The sequence below is a fragment of the Cibotium barometz genome, chromosome 22 (genome assembly GCF_041138505.1).
Source record: "Cibotium barometz isolate CiBa-2024 chromosome 22, ASM4113850v1, whole genome shotgun sequence".
NCBI classification, from domain to species: domain Eukaryota; kingdom Viridiplantae; phylum Streptophyta; class Polypodiopsida; order Cyatheales; family Cibotiaceae; genus Cibotium; species Cibotium barometz.
The window spans coordinates 9,073,127-9,094,718 of NC_141067.1; the positions used below are offsets into that span (position 1 = coordinate 9,073,127).

The window sequence follows — 21,592 nt, forward strand, 5'->3', positions numbered from 1 at the left end:
CATGACCCTGCGTAACGGTCCAAATACCCTCTTGGAAGAGGCAGTGATACCCTCTTGGAAGAGGCAGTGATATCTCCCTCGGATCTCATAATAGACTGTACATCGGCAAATGTAGTGTTCCTCTGTCTCTACCTCTTGGTAGCATAGCTAACAAATGTGGTCATCCAAGATCTGATGCACATATCGCCCTGTCTCAATCCGCAGCTAGTGTGATTAGGTCCGGATGTGGATCTGTCCAGTGGCACAACGTATCCCATGTGATAGGTGTACATCCATGTACGCCGGGCGGGTGATAAAATCATCCGGTGAAAGATCTAGAAAATGGCTCTTGCAATGAGCCATTTTTGTGTCCAAGGGCTCAAGGGGGCTATAGTCCATGTCCTCTCTGTGTCCACTCTGATGATATCCATCCTGATCACACGATTTTGCTCTTAGCGGGTGAGATCCAAAAATGGACAATCCAAACTGTACTGAAAGGGTGGTACTGCCTCTATCTGCAAACCATGTAGGTCAAACCATGATCTCATCTGAGCGTACCAACAATGAGTATCTCCATCCTCTGCCAACTGTATGGATGAGGTCAATGCCAATCGGGAGTACCTCTGCTGAGGGAGCTCCCATAGCCGCTGTAAAAAGGTAACTGCCTGGAATAGGGCCTCGGTTACTACTGGTGGGGCACCCAGCTCAGTCCGAACAATCTCATGTGGTACTGATGATTTGCTCCGAATCATGCGGGCAATCATCATAATTAGTGGTCTCTCCATTTGCCTCCATCCCTCATCTGTCCCTCTCTGAGATCTATGATGTATACTGGGCCCCCAAATTGGAGCTCCGTACAGGAGGGTCGGTGTGACAAGCGTATCAAATAGCCACAATTTGGTGCGTGGCTCCTGAAACTGCATGTGTGCACACTGCCTCTCAAGTGCCCCCAAGGCTGCATGCCCTCGAGCTAATCTAGCTGCTACTGCCTCCTTCAGGGAGAAACATGGTCCTGTGAAAGTAACTCCCAAGTAGACATATGACCTGTCGTACTCTACCGGCTCCCCTCGGAAAGTGAATTGTGGCTCTGATCTCGTCACCCATGCCTGTTGGTGTTAAACACCTTAACCTTGGTTTTCCCAAGGTTCACTGTCAGATCTCTATCCGCACAGAAAGCCTGTAATGCATCGAGGTGTCTCTGTAATCCCTCCGGAGAGTCTGAGATTAGAACAGTATCATCAACATATAACAAGATGGGTATCAACACCCCGGCCAAGCATGCCCCTGGGCCTCCCAATCTGTCTACATAATCAGAGATTGCATTAATATACACTCCAAAGAGGGTGGGCGATAGCGGGCACCCCTGCTTCACCCCTATCGTGCTGGTCACCCTATTAGATAATCCGCCTGGAGCTTGGACTCTGCCTGTCACAGACTCATACAAAGCATATATCCCCCACTGCATATCCTCGGGTACCTCAATGTCATGCAACCTGTGCATAAGCCTGACACGTGGTACGGTATCGAAGGCTTTGCGGAAGTCCACAAAGCAGCAGTATATCCTTCTCTTCTGTGCCTTGCCCTCTTCAATAAGTGCCCAAAGTGTCAGTATGTGATCCAAGGTAGTAAATCCTCTCCTGAAGCCAGCCTGTCCATGTGCTCGATGACCATGCCTCTCTGCCCATTGGCTCATCTCCGACTCCAATATAGAGCTGTATAATTTGGCCAAGTAATGACCAATCACGATCGTCCTGTAGTTGCCTGGTACCATGGGGTCCCCACTCTTAAAGAGTGGTACAATGATATGCTCTGTCTAGCTTGTCGGGAAACCCTCACAAATGGCACGATTAAACACATGGACGATGAGTGGAGCCAAAGTGTCTCGTGCATATGAGAAGTGCTCTCCAACTGGCCCATCATGATCCTGTGCCTTTCCATTATGTAACCTATCTATCGCATCTAGCACCATCCGCATAGTAAAAAAGGTGCTGCTGGCCGGTCTAGCTCCCAGTGGAGGGGGGGTGGGGGGCTATCCTGGTGCATCATATAGCTCTCTAGCATAAGTATGCCATGCCTCAGGTGCAGTAATCGGAGTACCAGGCTGTCTCTCTTGAAACATCTTCCATGCCCTCTTGCTGTCCTTCCCCAGGAAGAGTTGGTAGATCTCCTCCTCTAGCTTAGCCAGATAGGCTCGTTTCTTCCTCCGCACAAGGCGCCGAAAGATCATCCTGGCCTGTCTATGCGTGTGAGACCCAATGGCAATCTCACGCTGTAGCTGTGCTCGTGTCTCACGACACTCATCATCATAGCAACTGTTCTGTGGGGCAGTGCTGCGGGGGTGGGTGGAAGGGATCATAGTGCAGCGAAACGCATGAGGCGGATGCATGTAGTACACCTGCCAATCCTCTTGTGATCTCGTCCAGAGGACTATGCGGGTCTAAAGCGAACAATCCATTAGATACTGCAACTCGATAAACCCCAACTGTCTCACGTGTAAACTGATATCTCGGGTACCTAGGTAGATGAGTGGCTGGCCCATCTCTCGGGGATCTACCTACTAGGGTGAAACTCAGGTATGCATGATCGGTTTCTATGCCAATGGGCCTACTGGAAATCGTGAAACCCCACACACAAGGTATCAATGAAAGAGATCCCATCAAGCAGTCCACTGTGCTCGCTCCCCCTTTAGAGTTCCAGTGTGTGAGAGCATCTGATCCTTGCCATCTCGATAAGCCATTGCATGTGACCAACCCATGTGCACTCCTGAGTGTAAGAAAATGCCTGCCATAATCTGTAATCTCCCCCTCATCCTTCGCTGATCTCTACAACCCTACATCCTCTGCCGTGATCTCCCTGTACATAGCCTCTTGAGTATCATATAACTCTATCTGCTCTGTGCCTGTACGTGCATTAAAGTCTCCCAATAGTAATATGTCTCCCATGCTGGCAAACCTCATGATATCATCATATAGTGGTATATAGGGCGACTCTCCTGATGGTGCAAACCTGGAGTGGGCTGGGGGAAAGTAGCATACCGCCACATATAGCTCGCGGAGCCCCCCTCTGCATATTCGGACCCACATGTACCTCGCATCTGCATCTCTATGTACCACATGTATTTTGTCACGAAGCTCCTCCCTGTAAAGTATTGCCACTCCTCCAGATCCTCTGGTACCTCCCACTGTGCATGGCTGAGGGCGAAAAACTGATTCCCATCTATAACCCCGGACGTCAGGAAGCCTCTTGTTTGTGCACTGATGGGTCTCCGTATACATAGCAATATCACTGTGTCTGAAAGTATCCTCAAAGTATCCTGCATCTGTTCTAAAGGCTCCGTTGCAATTCCACACCGTGAATCGCAAGGTCTCATAGGCCGCGCACCGTCAAGCGGGCCTCCTCTTTGTAATGATGACTCGGCGATCTCTGTATACCGCCCATTTCCCCTCTTTCCTTGCCTCAAGCACGAGCGGCATGTGTTCCTTCCGGTGTGCTATCTGTGCCGGTGTAAGGTCCTCATCCAAATAAATCTTTTCCCCCTTAAGGGCCATCCTTTCGGAGAGGAAGGCCTTCTTCTTCTCCAAGTCAATCAATATCTTCGCCCTGGTTTCATCTCTGCCTACTCGCCATGCTCCTGTAATGGGTACATTGTGGCTCCAATTTTTGTTGCAAGAGCTTTTGCATCCTCTTGGGGATTTCCCTTATCTTCCCACCCAACTACACGTACATGTAAGGCACGTGCCCGTCTCTTGGCTTCCTCTTCCAATGTAGCATTTATCACCTCTACTTTATTGACTGGTGTATCCTTCTGTTTTTTTACTACTTCAATCCATGGGTTGACTTTCTCAATTTGTTTCTTTGTGGCACTGGCAATTTCAGCCCATGAATGCATTTCCTTCTCACCTGCAGAGCTGTATTAACGTCTACTAGAGGCCAAACTCGACCTATGAGACAAATCAATGTACAACTATCATTGTCTTCTAGATGTCCAGAAAAAAAAGGACAAAATGAACATGAAATAAACTATGAAAGTACTGAGCTAGTGGGGGTGTATGATAGATGGAGCACTACTGCTAGAGGCTCAGTATGCAACTTATATGCGCAGGGTATACAAGAATGCAATGCATATCTGTCTAGCTCCAACCAGTACCATAATGGGGTGTAATATGTGATACATAGGCGATGGCGAGGCAAAAATACCTCAGAGCATGATCTCCGGGTGTGAGTGTAAGTGAGCTAGCCGCTCCTGGATATGGTGCTGATGTTGAGCCCGTATCTCTGTGATCTCCCTTTGATGTAGTCTGGGAGTCTGGTAGCCTGGTGCTCTCGGTCTCCGTTTGGCTCGGAGGTCCGCAGCGCGCTGAAGTGTAACTTCCTCCTGTGTCAGAATAGGTACTGGGATAGATCTCTGGAAGAAATCAGTGAGCTGGAGCTGTCGCCCACCTCTCCCTGTGGTATGAGTCCGTAGCAGTGTCTCTCTGTGGCGCGCTGTCGCTAGCAAGAACTGGCCAAATCTGCGCTGGTCTGCGGACTCCATGATCTGGCGGAGTGAGGGATGTCCACTGAAGATGGTAGTGTATCTCTCTCTAATGACACTATATGCTGTGCATCTGCATGCATAATGTTCCTCACTCTCAACCTCCTCCTAGCATAGTCTGCATATCCTCTCTGCTCTGGGGGTCCGTGCTGCCCTACCTGCCTCAATCTTAAGCTGGTGTGATGACACTCTGAGCTAGCCAATCACCACTCGGGCACTGTGAGGCATGTACACATCCATGTATCCAGGTCTCTGTATGAATCCATCCGCTGAGATACGCATAAATTGATCTCTGTAGTATAGCATCCTCGGCGGTAGCGGTTGACTGGGTGTAATCCAAGTCTCTTGAGTGTATCGCTGCCATAAATCTTGCCGAAGGACTCTGTTCCTCTCACTGTGAGAGAGCTGGATGTGTGGTGCATGTATATCATATTGGAAAGGTGGCAGGTGATCTATGTCAAGACCATGCTAAGTGAGCCACTGTATCATCTGTGAATACCATGATCTCCTATCTCCACTCTCTGCGAGCTGCTTGGTCGCCTCAAAAGCTCTATGTGAGAGTCAATTTGATGGCATATCTCTGATCCTCTGTATGAAGGAGATCGTGTGGCAGAGGGCCTCTACTAGCATAGGAGGTGCAGCAAACTCCGTCCAGACAATGTCATGTGGGACAGAGGGTTTGCTGCGGATCATCCGTGAGAGCATGAGAATCTGAGGCCTCTCTATCTGAGACCATGTGGAGGTGGCGAGCCCAGGTGCCCATACTGCTGCAGCATACATCAAAGCAGGGGTTTTGAGCTCCATACCCTCGTGTGAGTCTATCCTTGGCTGCGTGTGCCATAGTAAATCTTCCTGGCGGAGTCGTAAATGTAATCCCTAGGTACACATATGATTCTACCACCTCGACCTGTCCTCCTGCTAGTGTGAAGATGGCCTGTCTCGTCGAACCGGCCCTGAGGTGTGGAAAATCATGGCCTTGGTTTTCCCAAGGTTCACTGTAAGCCCCCTCTGTGTGCAGAAGTCATTGAGTGCATGGAGATGGTGCTGTAGTCCCATCCGCGTCAGAGACGAGAATAATATCATCTGCATATAGCATAATGTGGACTCTGGTACCTGAGATGTCTACCCCGTCCCCACCACCGTGACCAATGAAATCAGCCACCTCATCGATGTATAGCCCAAATAGTGTAGGAGAGAGTGAGCATCCTTGCTTCACACCTATGGTGGTAGCAATAACATCAGATAGCCCCCCCGGGGCATCGTATGCGCCTGAAGACCTGCTCATATAAAGCATAGATGCCCCAAACCATCTCTAATGGGATCCCCAATGACTGTAGGCGCTGGAAGAGTCTCTCTCGTGGCACCGTGTCAAAGGCTTTGCGGAAATCCACAAAGCAGCAGTATAATCTCTTCTCCCGCGCCCTAGCCTGGTCAATCAGACATCTCAGAGTGAATATATGGTCAATAGTGGAGAAAGCTCGTCGGAATCCAGCCTGCCTTGGTGCTCGCAGTCCCTCCTCCTCTTCATATGAGCTCAACTCTGCCTCGAGCACTACTCTGCCTCGAGCACTGCGCCATAAAGTTTGGCCAATGTATGACCAATCATGATAGTCCTGTAGTTGCTGGGGTCTAGCATGTCTCCCGCTTTGTGGAGAGGCACAATGGTGTGCATAGTCCACTCATCAGCTGGTAGGCCCTCCACTAGTGCCCTATTAAAGAGGTGAGCAACAAAGGGTCCTAGTGTGTCAGCTGCATAAATAAGATGCTCACTCTGTATAGCTGTGTGGTCAGCCATTCTCCCATGTTGTAACCGGCGGATAGCTCTCTCTATGATCGAGGCGGTAAAGAAAGTAGAGGTGGTAGGGCGGGATTCCTGTGGTTGTGGTATGGGCGGCTGTTGAGGGATATGGTAGAGGCTCTTTGCATATGTGTGCCATGTGTGTGGATCCTCAATCGGGGTACGAGAGCGAGACTCTCTCATCCTGCGCCATGTAGTGGCTGCATCTCTGCTCATGAGAAGGTGGTATATATCCCACTATTGTGCCTCCTCATATGCACGCCTCTTACGGCGCGTGAGGATCCTCATCTGTCAGCTTGCCTGTCTGTGTGTGATGGTCTCCAGTGCTCTCTGGGCACGGAGGTGTCTATATAGCTCTCTGCAGCTGGGTGTTGAGTGTGTCTAGAGGTGACAGGGGATCCATATGTCTGCCAAGTCATGGGTGAAGTAGAAGGTTGTATGCGATGCCTGTGTGGGCTGTGTGGGTGCTGGTGTGGAGCTCGCCAGTGACAGTAAGAGGTACGTGTGATGTGCACCAATAGGACAGGGGGGGATGGTGAAAGATGTCACTGCCTGTGTGGTCTCCATGGACCCCATGATGTAGTCCAATGTGCTACCCCCCCTGATCGTGGAAAGCATGTCAGTGCTCCTGAGAGAGAGAAATGAAATGTTATATAAACGTCTTCAAAAGGCCAAAGTGACCTATGAGACCAAAGTTACAACCTTGTGACATCTGATACACTATCTGGAAAAGAAAAGAAAGAACTGAAGGTACGTATCTAGCCCTACAATACATCAGTAGGGAGCATCTGGAAGCAGCAACTAGGGAGAGTGGGAAGCTAATGCTACTAGTCAATATCGGGTACATGGGTACATGGATACATGAATACATGAATATGGGGGAGTACAAAAGTGACAGTTAGTACAACAGTATATGGCTGGAGTGGTAATCATCCTAGGAGCTCTAGCATGGGTCTCTGCCATAGTGGGATGCCTGGTCGGACGAGCCCGATGCCTCGCAATGATGCTCTGAATCCTCCGGTGTAGGCACCGTCTCCGATGTGAGGATCCGCGAACCCTCGGACGTCTTGGGTCTTAATTACCCATTGAGAGGCCCCCACCACGTTGCTTTTTTTTTTTTGTTTCCGGGAAAGAGATCCTTCTTATAGTTACCAAGCAAAACAACCGTGCTGGCTAAGTACAAACTTAGTCCATGGAGGGGAGCGATAATCAAGAAAATTAAAAAAAGGGGGAAGGGTGCTCTTCTCCCCCGTCTGGTTGCTCTGGGAGGAGAAGGCTACCTCATGCGCGCTGGGGGACAACCACAGAGGTGTTCTATAATAGTATAATGCCAAGTGGGCTCACCACCCTTGTTAGTGAGAAAAGAATCGTTACGCCAAATCTGTAGGAAGACCTTGCGGTGCTTCCACATGCGATCGGAGCCACCCCGAAGCTTCTTGCAATGTCCACAGAGGGTATCAATGATATCAAGCCAGATGCTCCGGATGAACTCCGTTGGTTGGGTGAGGGCACCAGATGCTCCGGAAGGACTTTGCTGGTGGGGTGAGGGTGCTCTCAATGGCCTTGCTCTATAGTGAGCTCTCCAAATATGCCACGTAGCAATAGTACTGCAAATCTCCCATCTCTGGCAGGAAGTGGGAGTCTAATGATCAGAAGAAGGTGCTGGAACTGGAGCTGTAGAGATATGGTGATGAGAGACCTGCAAGGCAAGGCCCCCCAATCCTCCTCATATGCCATGGTGGCCTCAGCCTTAGTGGCCCAAGCAGCTGTGGCCAAGTAATTGTGCTGTGGGGGGCGGGAGAGGGGGGGGGGGGGGTTTGCAGGCGGTCCTTAGTGAAAATGCGGAGAATCCTTTGCCAGACATGCTGAGCCTTTAGGTAGTCCCAAAGGCAATGGCGTTGCGACTCTTGAAGATGGCCTCACCTCGAACAAATTGCTGGCCTATCTCGGATGGCTAGCCAAGTGCCAACGGCCAAGCTTCGTTGTGCCAATCGGCACAGAAAGAGAGTGATCTTTCGCGGCCGAAAACTGTCCCACAGCCTCTTCCGAAAATTTGAGAGAAACTGTGGAGGGAGCCCTTGAGATTGCCAGTGCCCCGCTGCTGCTGGAGTGCCCTCGATCACGAGCATCTGAATCCTCTGGCCTAGCTGTGCAGTGTAAGCAAAGAAAGGGGTGCCGGGAGCCTCCTATGTCCACTCCCCTGGATTCCATTGAAGTTGTCTGAGAGGACGACCCTCCCATAACCAGAACTTCCAGAATCCCTCTCTAGCCACCTTGGCCCTACCGATGGAGGGTCAATGTGCCAACTATGCGCATGGAAACCTGTCACCCTCACCCTCTGCAAGGTGCATCCACTAAAATCCTCCAATGGAGGCTCTGCTCTGTCAAGTCTGCCATGTGGTCCGATAGAGAAGGTAGGAAGGCAGAGTTCTCATCAGCCGCTCAGCGCCACGGACAGCCAAGGGTATGTCGTGTTTGGTGAACACACCCAACCAATGCGGGGGGCGGAGGGTTTGGGATCGGGGCAAGCCACTTCGGGGGAATGGAAGAGTCAATGTTGAGGCTAAATCTATCTCTGCTCCGTATCCGAGTGAGGCTCCTCTTGTAGGCCTCCGGGGAGGAAGCACTGGCCTGAGGAGGTCCCAAGCTCGCAGGAGGCTGGCTGCAAATCTGTCCTCAAGTGTCGGGCTAAAATAATAAAATCTCCTTGAAAATCCATCTCGTACTGTGGGGCCGGGGACCTCCTAGAACCAGGGTGCGGGCAGAGATTTGGGCTAGAGAAATTCCTTCCAGGCCTTCAACAATCCTCTCCAGTTTTGTTAGAGGAGCACCTTCGTCAGCCCTTGTTGGGGGCCTACCCGCACGAGCTTTGAGTATGGGACCAGTGTAGTCACTTGCATATTGGATTCTTTTCAGATAGCTCACCACCCGGAAGAAGTCCAGGAACTATCAACTTGCTCAAACGGGCACGGCTCTGAATAGAGGGGTTGATGATGCCCAAGCCCCCCCTGTGTCCAGGCTGGATGATCACTCTCTAGGCCAGCTTGGCCCGCGCAGGCCTCCCATCGACACCAGCCCAAAGAAAGTTGTGGATCAACCAGTGAACTTGGCCAATGCAAGCCTGGGAAAAGGCCGAGCAAGAGGTGATGTACCACATAGTGGGGAGAAGAACCTGATTCGTCACCGTGACCCGGCTAGCTAAGAAAAGCTTGGCTGAACTCCAGTATAGCAACTTCTTTCGAATGCTTAGAAGAAGAGGGGCTAGTTGCTGCTATGTCAAAATATCGTATGTGGCATCCAAGATAGCAAACTGGAGTGTTGCTCGGGATCCATTGAAAAGCCTTAACTGGCCTCCAAGTCAGGGCAAGTGATGAGCCAAACCATAATCCACACGACTTGTGCCAGTTGATCTGTGTGCTGGATGCATAGTGGAAGATCTCAATTGCATCAATGAATCTTTGGAGATTCCTCGCATCTCTAGATAGTTATGCTGCTATGTCATCGACAAACTCTGAGTCGAGGAGCCCCTCCTACGAGCGGATGGGAAGATGCAGCCCTTGAAGCCCTGTGTAGAGAGTAAACTGCTCATGACCTTGACAACAAACAAGAAGAGTAAAGGTGCGAATGCGTAGCCCTGCCAAACCGAGCGAGAAAGCGGAAATTTATCACCTTTGGCCTCTTGAATGAGAACTTGACTGTGCAAAGCCGAATAGAGCCCAGAAACACCATGAACCCACTTCTTTGGAAATCTCATCCATCACATCGTCCTCTCTAGAAAGCCCTAGTCCAGCCTGTCATAGGCTTTCTCAAAATCAAGATGTAGAACTATGAAGTCCTACTGCCTCAACATGGCCCAAGCGGTCGCCTCCCAAAAAGTGAAGATGTTGTCGAGAATGCTCTGAACCTGAACAAAACCTGTTCGCGTGCCATGAATCAAAGCGGGGAGGAAAGGCTGCATCGCTGGCCGATGGATTTAGCTAAGATTTTGTATGCGGTCTCTAGGAGGGTGATGGGCCTCCACTGCCGAATCTCCAATCTATCACCACCCTCTTTGGGAACCAAATGAATCAATCCTTGTGATAGCCTCTTGGACACGGAGTCCGTTGTCATAATCTCATTGAAGGTAGCTTTGAAGCCGCCTTCCATGAGATCCCAATGACAAAGAAATAAGGAAACATGAGGCCCATCCTCTCCAGGGCATTTGCCCCTAGGGAGAGCTAGTAGAGCCTTTGCCAGCTCCTCTGAAAAAAAGGGTGTCAAAAGAAAAGTCCGGAGAGTGGGGGGGACTACCTCTCTCATATGCCACCCAATCTGCTCATGCGCATCCATCACCTGGGAGGATAGGGGGGCACCCATGAGTAGGGAACGGAAGAAATCCATGGCAATGGCTCGCACCTGGGGGAGTTCAATAGATCCATCCTGGCCTCGCAATCTGCGGATACCATCCCTCCGCCAGTGTTGGCCTGTAATCTCGAAGAAATCTCCGGTGACCCTGTCTCCCGCTTGGGTCCAAAAGGAAGATGTTGCAAGCGCAAAAGCCTGACTGTAATGATCCACAGTCCTAAGCTTGATTAAGAACAAATGGTAAAAAAAGGTTGCATAAATGCTTGCATGATGCAGGCCCTTTGTCAGCTCCGAAGGGGTGACCTCTGGTCTCTACATAACTCCTACTGACTTATGAGACTGATGACTGAATTATGACTATTGTGCTTATATATATGCTAGGGATATAGGTCGGCCAACTACATCTGCTGACTGGCTGTTGTGTGGACAAGAAACCTCATAAAATGCTGAGTATGCTGCGTTTTTGCTTTATTGTTTGGCCCAAACCTGCTGCCTATTGCTAGGCATCTGGCCGCCTTCTACATAGGGCTTTGCTGCCAGCCGACATGCTGTTTGCTGTCAGCTGACAGGCCCGTGTGACTTCCCATGATGTGGATGCTGCTGATTATGATGATGTACTGCTGCTGCTGCTGACGATAATGATGTTGATGATGATGTGCTGATGAAGATGATGCTGATCCTACTGTTGAGGCTGAGGCTTCTGCTAAGGATGATGATGATGATTCTGATGTTGACTAATCAAGGATTAAGATTGCTCATGCACAGGATTAGCCATGGCAAGGGTGTGCACGTGACATTCCCTTTTGCTAAACTTGATGATGGGGTGGACACTCTATCATCCTTCCTCCCTGGACTGCTACTGACTCTGAACTGCTACTGAATTTGACCTTCTACTTTACTGATTTTGACTTTAATTGATATTTTTGTTTGAACACCTCCACTCTTGATCTCTACTTTCCAAGTCTTGCTGAAGGACTAAGCATCTGTTCAACTGCTCTCCCCATGCCTACTTTCCCTTACCCTTAACACAACGTCGGGTCATCTGCCGGAACTGATCATGCCTATTGCCAGGCCTTTGGAACTGATCCGAGAGCTTAATGATGTACTGGTTCTGCGTACATACCCTTAGGAAATGCTTCCTCTAGCTTTGCCTGTTGCACACCACTCCATCTGCTATCTTGTTGGATTCTTCTGCTGGAACTATGCACCTTCCTTGGGACTATGCTTAGTGGGTTGAGCCTGAATGCTGTGATACCAATGTTACATGCGCTAAGGTTGATCGTGATAATGCACAACAGGGCCTTCTTTATACCTTTATGTGGTGAGAATCTTTAGCATCCAAATTCACAGAGTAGAGAGAGAGAAGAGAATAAGAGTGAAGTAGACGACACCTTATTGGGTCCCAAATACCCACTGAAGGGCCCCCCCTCCAAGCAGGAGTATTTGCTTATATTATTCTTTGGAGAATGCTGTATAATGCTTGAGAAAACAGGCGATATGACTACCCAATGCAAGGATGAGGAAGACCGTACGTCAGCTGAGTATCCACCAATCTGAGGCATTGCAGAAGACTCTTCGAGCCACTTATGCAAGTCCAGATAGCTGTAGGACTGCACATATGCTGGCTGAATGCTGAAGAGGATCTTCAATGATAGCCTGGAGATGATAGGATAGATATCTGCTGCTTGAACTGCTGATGAACTTTACTGAATACTGAATGACGACTTCATGTTCTGAACTTCTGATGATTTGTATGAATGAGAAATGACTTGCTGAAATGCTGAATTATGTCTGATGCTTATATAATGTTGAGGATGCTGGTCGGCCAGCAGTGCTAGATGCTGTCGGCCAGCTTTGGACAAAAAAATACTGATAAATATTTATTAAATGCTGCACTTGCTATACTGCTTGCCCTTTCTGCTGGTCTTCACACTGAACACTGTCGCCTCCTAACTGGAACCCCCATGCTGGCTGCCAACAGGGTACATGCCCTCCTTGTGATGAAGATGATGTGGTTGCTGATGATGATGCCAGCTTGTCACCGTGCAACCCAAAGGGTGTGCACGTGACACTCCTCAATGGAGCTAAGCTTTGCACAGGCTGCACCCATGTGGTCCTCAATCCATGGGCTATCCGGGGTACTCTCCTGAAGCCATTGTAGGGAGGCAAGGCTTCGACGAACGCTCCTCTCGTGCTCTCTGAAGCCAGCCAGTTTGCTCTGTGCGGCCTCTTGCAACAAACTGCCGATCTCTCTAAGGCCTGTGTCCAAAGCCTTGTGACTGAACCAGTGAGGAAATCCAGACTCTCCCAAATCTCCTCATTCCTGCTGCAAATCTTGGAATCCTGTATGAGGCTATCTGGGATTTGGGTGCTCAAATGTTTGTCCTGCCTCCATGGGTTCTCCAGGGAGAGAATGACAGGTGCATGATCGAAGAAAGTAGTACTTGGCAGAATACCAACCATGCCATCTCGTCCGCAAGCCCACTCATCCACATTAAACCGGTTTAACTTGGATAGGTTGGGGCGTGTACTCCTATCAGATCTTGAGAGGCACAGACTCCTAGGGCTGTGTCCGAACTCCGGTAAATGCCAAGCGTCTTGCCCCCTCAAAGCTAAAATTAGCTCCTCCCCAAGCGGAGTACTCCGTGCCTGAAACTGTGACCGTGCCACCTCCGAGTCTGTCCTCCGCCGTCTCTAAGATGTTCAAATCACCACCCATGCACCAAAAGTGAGCCTATGGTAGGAGGGATTGACGGACCATGCTTCAAAAAGTGGCTCTGCAAAGCGGTGTTCTGTGCATAGAGGTTGAGGAAGCCCACTCTATCCTCTCCAATCCTAACGATCACCCACTGAGCTCTCCGAGTGACAATGGTGCCTGAATCTCACTATGGGTAAGAACTCCTCGTTGACAGAAATGCATACCTGCCCTGGATCCCGGAGGGTCCAAAAGTATGGGACCAAAAGGTGTGACTCCTGCCCTGAAGAATGAAGCCGCATGCTGTGAAGAATCTTCCCGCCATGGCGGGTATGACCCTTGGATAAATGATGCTTTTGGAGGAAGAGAATATCAGTAGGTTGTTAACTATGGCTCTATGAAGCCCCTCTCTGAGGATCCCGCGCCTCTGCAAACACCGTGGTCCTCCCAAACCCTGAATGTTCCATGAGACAATCCGCATAACTAAAAACAGTGGGAGGCACAACTATTGGAACTCCCCTCCACTCGAGGAGTCTTGGGGGTGGGTTTGGACGGCGAATAATCATAATCTGTCCTGGGGTGAAGCCTCGCGAGGTGGGCACAAATCCTGCCCAATGCCCACCATGTCGAGCCACTCTATCGGGGCCCTAGAATATTCATACTTTGGGGCCCTAGAATATTCATACTTTGGGCTCCATTAGTCATAGTGAAGGTATTTGTAGGGTACTGCCACCGAATACAAAGAGAAAGCACCTCTGGAATGGAGGACACCGGCTCCCCTCCCAGCTCCTTGTGGCCTCTCCATCTGTGCCAAGGGCCAAAAGTGAGTGAGCACGTCGGTGATGCGCAGATCCTGCCGATGATGTGAGAGCTCTGTTACCTGCCCATGAATGGCGGCAGACACAGACTCCATGCTCCAGTCCATCCCCAGCGCGGCACTCAGAGGGAAGGAGAAGATCATCATGCCACACTCAGGGGAATAGGACGTTCATGTACAGATTTTACATTGTTTGTAATACACAGTAGCGTTATGTCTACTTGTGTTGTGCTTGAGTTTGTGTGTTCTGCTGCCCACTTTATTTTTGTTAAATCTTTCACAAGAGTATCACAACCTTGTTCTTGTGCATTGGAGAGCCAATCTATGATGTGGGGGACTGCCTATGCTCTTGTTGAAGACTCTTGAAGAGATGGAAGACTTTGGAGAGCTGCTTCAAGACATTTTGAAGAGGCTGATCCATTGGGATTTAGCTTCTTGAGGATTGCCAAGAGCTGCCAAATTGATTCTTCAATCAAAGCTTTGGAGTACCAGGCTTCCGAGGCTGAAAGGAGATTGCCCAAAGGCATGGGAAGGCTTGATATAATGCTTTTGTGTGTGCTTAACATTCTCTCTTTCATTGTAATCAATCTTTTATTGTTGTCTGAAATTAGTCAAGGAGTTAGTCTTATGCTTTGGTCCTCCCTAGATCCTAGATTTCTGTCATGGTATCAGATCCAATAGGGCTTGGATCAAGGCAAGTAAAAAAGTTGTAATTTCTAGTACATATTAGGAAGTGATAATGCTTTTGCACATATGCTGAATTTTCCCAAAGCTTCGTTGGATCTATGCACACCCCATCAAGTGGATTTATCACACCATCAAGTGGATAGAAATGCTGAACAAGTGATTTGACTTCACATAAAGAAAGATCTTGGTATCCTTAATCAACTTGAGCATGTGAGTGGTGCGATCAGCTTGAGATTTGTAAGACCGAATTCCAATGAAGACATCAAGAAAATGGCAAAGACGGGGCTGAAAAATCTGGGACGCTCTGTCGCTTAATGTGACTGGGGCATTATTCAAGTGGGTCAAAAAAGCCAAGGACGCGCTGAAAGCAATCTTTCTGGATATCATCTAAGTAGGTCCTCACCAGAAGATTGTGACTTGCAGATCATTGACACACTTGCAAGCTAGTCTAGTCGCCATCAAGGCCAGTAGAAGGAATTGTTCTTACCGATGAGTTTCATAGTTGTTTTGGAACATATTACCAATTTCTGCAGTGGCTTAGAATGTTTTAGAGTTTCTAAACTTTCCTTCTTTAAACTCAATATGGTGGTTTATCTGTGAAGATTTGTCCATTAATGTGGACATACATTTATGCATGAACCTGCAGCTGTTCTAGGGTGCTAATGACGTGAGGATGCCATAGAACACAGTCTATACTATGCATGACAGAGTTGAAAATTGGAAACTTTGTGAGCACACTCTTACGGAGATTGAGCTTTCGTTTTTGTAAGTTTGGGAAGATAGTCACAAAAACGTTTTATCATTTCAAAATGCCTAAAATGTTTTAAGGCCAAAATATATTGAGATGTTTTCAAATTGGGGATGCTTTGCCCAAATTTGAGTGAAAAATATTTCAGGCTTAATTTTCCCCTCATTGGTTTCTAACCCCCATTGCAACGTGTTGTCCCTGATTTCATCCCCCTATGTTGCTCATGTAGCCCCTGATTGCAGCCTAATGTGCCCAATTATGCTCTGTTTGCCCCGAGTTACATTCAATAAGCGGCCTGTTTACCCTCTTCTGCAGCCTGTTGTGCCAATTTTACCCACTTCACCCTTGATCTTTGCGCCAATTGCGCCCAATCTGCAGCCAGTATGACCTCTATTGCACCTTTGATGCCAATTTTGTCCAGTGCACCAATATATTCAATATTTAAGATTGTAATGATTACACTTGTCATCTCTCTAGGATGCCATGGGCGCCTGACCCTCTTCCCAGTAGAGGACTTTGGCGGTGGTTCATTTCAGAGGGTCTGGATCATCGGCTTCCATGAGCACCGTTGGCACATTGACCCTCCTCCATTGCAGGTACCCTGAGACAGGTCGTGGAGACTCTAGCTCTGGGAGAGCCGACCCTTGATGCGGATCCAGTGGGACCCCAGTGGGTGGGAGTGGACAGACCCCTTTAGCCTTGAGAGCCCCACCACCCCCTTTTTTCACTACTTGGCGAGGCTAGGCCGGCGGATACAGATGCATGAGATTGACGATACTTTCGCTTCAGTAGATCATTGGGCCTCCTCAGAGACTATTGGAAGCGATTGTGGGACAGCTTCCGACATTCACTCTGTTCCTCTGGTAGGTTGCTCACAGGAGTCTAGCAGTTGGCATGTAGCTGGCCATTGGTGGTCGTCCAGCGCAGTGCATGAGATGCAGTGTCACCATTTGGCCGCCCAAGTGGTCTTCTCCTATTTCTTGCCAAAGTACAAGAGGCTAGGGAGCTTTGTGTCGCCTGTACTGAGGCTAGAACTTGTGTCACCTACGGGAGGCCAAGCCTTGTGTCACCGTAGGGTGGCTAGGACGGGGAACTCACTGTCAGGGATCCCAGTTTAGGCTTCCCATTGAGCAAGTTCTGTGCTCGGCAAGACTTGCATCGGTTCCAAGAATGGGTGATATATCCATTGCATAATGCATATGCATGCATCACTGCTTATTTCGTCTGACTTGTTTTTGTGTGACTGCATGCTATGATGTGTCCAGTTCATGGGTAGGGGACGCCCATGTGTGAACCGTGTGAATGCCCTGTATTCTGACATGATTTGTGGCATGTGAATGGGTGGTAAGTATTCATTTAAACCTTTGTTTATTTCTCTGAGACTTTACAGCCCTAGTAGTTCACATTCTTTTAAGTTGGGCACGGGTCAGTGCTCAAGGCCCAAAGACTGAGGTATGGCCTGTCCAAGCCTTGGGCACCCTCTTAACCCATTAAAACCCATTCGAGGGACTTTTTAATGAGGGGGAACCTTATAGAGGTTCCCACCTTCATTAAAGGGGGTGCCATGTGTCCTATAGACAATGGACCCCTTTCTCATCTCTTCCACCCAACCTCTCCCATGATTGCTCTCTCTCATCGTATCTCACTTTTGGCAGCTGGCACATCATTCCCAAACTCTCTTTTTGCAAGTCAACTCTCTCATAGGTGTCCCCGTTTGCTGCTGTGCTGTACCTGACTGTGTACCTGCAAGTACCTGTTGTAGCCACCCACACCCTGTTGTACTTGATTGTGTACCTGCAAGTACCTGCCTACACCTTGTTGTACATGATTGTGTACTTGCTGAAACCCTAACTGTACTTGCAAGTACATGCTGAAACCCTAACTATAACTGCAAGTACATGCTAAAACCTTAAGTGTGCCTACAAGTACAAGTTGAAACCCTACCGTACCAGCAAGTACATACTGAAAACCCTACTGTATCTGCAAGTACCTGTTGAATATCATCCTACTCTACAGTACTAGATGTACGTGCTGTGAACGGCCTCAAGTGTACCTGTTTGAGTACCTGCTATTGTCACCGTGTATCAATACGTGTTCGTGTACTCATACCTGTTCGTGTACCCGCACCTGTTTGTGTACTCGTACCAGGGAGGCTTGAGCCACGGTCTTTGCGAGGGTGTGAGCCAGGCTGTAGTACAAGAGTGCCTATTTGTGCGTGGTCTTGGAACGGTAGTTTGGTGTTCACTTCCCCTCAAGTGTATGAGACTGGTGGCAAGGCTATTTAGACTCATTCGATGAGTCTAGCATCGACAGTCTACTCCGACTCACTTTTGTTTGGGTAACTTGTCGTCATACTTGCATTGGATTATCTTTTTTTTTTTTTTTTCAGAAAGGAGATGAAACCGGTCTATGGACACATAAAGCGGTAATTCATTCACAAATAACCTGGACTTACTCAGACACACAATCACAGAATCCTCGCTCCCTCGCTCAACAACACATTGGCCCCGAAGTCCGGCGCCCCTTGCGGTATTTCTTTATTGTTAAAAGGTTGGAAATTACAAAGCACAAGTGCAACAAAGCACTCTACTTGCATCAGCTGAGTTTTACAAATTCTGGGAGAAATTTGCCAGCATAACTGCACTAAAACTGTTCCATAACATCTCAGAATGAGTCCCAACTGACAGGCTCACTTCCATAGGCATCAGGCTACCCAATGGAGTCCAAAACATCACAATTCAGCTTGCTGTAATTTTCTGCACAGACCTGTTTTCAGCTCAGCCCAAAATAACCCTTGTACTGTCCTGGAGGACTTTAGCAAAGTCCTACTGCATTTTGGCATCAACCGGGCAACATAACAGCCCAAAAACAGCACCTAAACAGTGCTGAAACAGCATTGTATTGAAGAGGTTATTACCCTCTTCCGTCCCTGCTTTGGTGTAGGAACCAACTACACCTGTTCCTGTTCAAGGAGGCAACTAACCTTTGCATATAAGCATGAAATTCACACAACTGTACCTGATTTTATCTGATGAGAGCATTTCCATAGTCTGCAAGAGAGAGAAAGAGAGAGAGAGGCTGTGGGGAGTAAGCTCAACCCTCAATTCATGAGTTGTAGGGCAAGGGAGTGCACCACCATAGCTGTTTTTCCTGCAACAAAACCACACGATAGCTGCAAATGAGTCTCCTTTTTTTCCAAATTCCCACGCTTCCCTCTTCTCTATGAGGAAAATGCACCAAAATTTGACACTTGGCACATTTTTAAGCCTTTTCCACATGCAATCTTCCAGGCTAAAAATCTCGTGACTGATTCACATTCTCACAACAGTCCTTTGTCAGCTTTTGGTCCCCTTGACATTCCGCACAAACTGACGCGAACACTTTTCAATTCCGACACTGCCAAAAATAGCAGTTTCCTAGATTTTAGGGATGATGTCATCTGCATTCCTTTTGGTCTCCTGACCATCTTTGACCACTATGGTCACTTCAGAATTTGCTTAGAATTCAAGATACATTCACATTTCGGTGGCGGCCACTTACTAGTGTCAACCGGCCTATACCCTCATTCAGTGGCCATGTCCTGGACACTGTCATTCATCTTTCAGTGCAGTTCTCAGGCTTAGCCAACCATTGGTCCAAAGTCCCACTGGCTGACCCATTCTGACATTGCAATGGCCCAAGCCCTTCCAAGAGATCTCGGGGGAAAACAACAGCAACCAAAGAGAAAGAAAAGAAAAATATATATTTATAAAGAAATGTAAATAAGGAAAACAACTGCAAAAAGTTTCACCTCCTGGTGACAGGAGACTTCTATTAAGTATGATTTTTTTTTACAAAATGGAGATTTCACACCAAGCAAGGTGGAGATCTCAATCAATCAGGAGCCCTGTGCTGCCAATAGGGTCCCGAATGAGAGGATGTGAAAAAGATACCAATGTCCCACTCTCTCATAAACTGGCCGCGCTTCCTCTCCGCAGCCGTCGAAGATCCCTAGATTCTGGCCCAAGTAGCCATAATGGTGTGAATAATATCACTCCAAATCCTGCAAAGACACTGAGAAACAAGAACGGGAGTACCCTCAATGGCCTCAGTGCATCTAGCCTTCCAGATATTCCAGGCTGAGATGCTAGCAATAATCTGCCAAGGGTTGTCTAACCTCTGTGCCGGAGGGACAAAGTGTGAAAGTGGCAAATCCTGAAGACAACACTGCCGAGCAACTCCTTGCCTAACCATAATGGCCAAGCTCCTGTTAGTCCCCTCGAATATCAGTTGAGGCCCAGACTGTGTCAACCAAATGATAGAGCCAAAAGAAATGATAGCATAATCCTACCACAGAGGTGTGCCATCGCAGACCAAACCCTGTGTGCTTCCCTGCATTCCCATAAACAGTGGTAAATTGACTCCGAAACTCCTGCACATCTAGGGCATGCTAGGCAAGCACCAGTAACAGACCTCCACTGATTGGTGGCCAGACCACCATGAAGAGAAACCTAGATAAAGGAGGACATCTAAGAATGCCACAATCTCCGCCAAAATACCCTCTGAATGTCTGTCGAAATGCCGTACGATTCCCAATTGGGTCTAAGAGTAGGGACACTCTAAATGTGTCCCAAGATTAGATGTCTAGCATTCCGCACCGTATAACTGAAAAAAGGCATGCTTTCCAAAGGGTTACAAGGATCCTTCCACTCCCACTCACCGGGGTCCCAATGCAAATGTCTGATAGGACAGCCACCATACAACCAAAGGTTTATCTCTGTGATCATCCCTGGGGGGGGGGGGTCAACAAAGACGTGCTTCCCTAACCTGCCAACAACTCTGACTGGACGAATCTGGGGGTCCTCAATAAGGTCCTGCACGTCACATCTCTCCAGCTGCCATCCATCCTGTACAGAAAAAAAGAATGGTACATCATCCTCCCTAGGCAAGGGGAGACCCATAACTTGAAGAGGATTACCTGTCCAAGGAAAAACCTCAAACCAAGAATGATGATGGCCTTCCAAGAAAGATCCAGTTGAATGGGAGAGTTAATTAGGGTTAGAGTTCATGTGGGAGACATACATAGAGAAAAGAAGGGAGAGAGAGAGAGTTGTGGAGATAAGTCAACTCATCAAGGAATGAGTGTGTGACTCCCCTATCACACATGTATATTGCACTAGTACACACAGTGCACTTAGTACATTAAAAGTACTAAGTGTACTATATACTATAACTTATGGGCTAGTACACACTATAAGGGTGGGCATAATGCCTTTACCCCAACAACCTCCCACTTAAAGGCAAAGTGCCCTAAAATGAAGGAAAAGAAAAATCAGCATGTACATGATAATATACAAGGCCATATCAAGGCTGAAACTGGCCTCATCCAATGCCCATCAAGTGTCTGCAATGAGCAAACCGCTCCGGAGGCAAACTCTTTGTCAACAGATCAGCCGGGTTGTCATCCGTATGAATCTTAACAAGCTGAATTTGCTTGTTCTCTATCACCTCTCTGATGAAGTGATACTTCACATCCACATGCTTCGTCTTTGCATGAAAGGCAGGGTTCTTTGCCAACTGGATGGCACTCTGACTGCCACAATGCAACAATGGAATATCCACTGTATAACCCAAATCAACCACTAACCGAGATAGCCATAATGCCTCCTTGCAGGCCTCTGTGGCTGCAATATACTCGGCCTCTGTAGTAGATAAGGCTGTGCACTTCTGCATCCTGGATATCCATGACACAGCACCTCCTGTGAATGTAAACACATAACCGGTAGTAGACTTCCGGTTATCTGGATGACCGGCATAATCCGAATCCGTGTAACCATGCACTAATGCATCCTGTTTGCCAAAGCAAATGCACATATCCTGTGTGCCCTTCAGGTATCTCATGACACCTTTCACTGCTTCCCAATGCTTCTTGCCAGGGTTGGCCATGTATCTAGAAACCACTCCCACTGCAAATGCAATGTCCGGCCTAGTAGCAACCATGGCATACATGA

The 21,592-nt window shown here is 48.4% G+C and overlaps 1 protein-coding gene across 2 annotated transcripts in view; it reads left to right on the forward strand.

The window, feature by feature from the left end:
- The window catches only part of LOC147626240 (uncharacterized), a 179,584-nt gene that overhangs the window by 49,953 nt on the left and 108,039 nt on the right, over positions 1-21,592 (forward strand). The gene's annotated exons all lie outside the window — the stretch shown is intronic.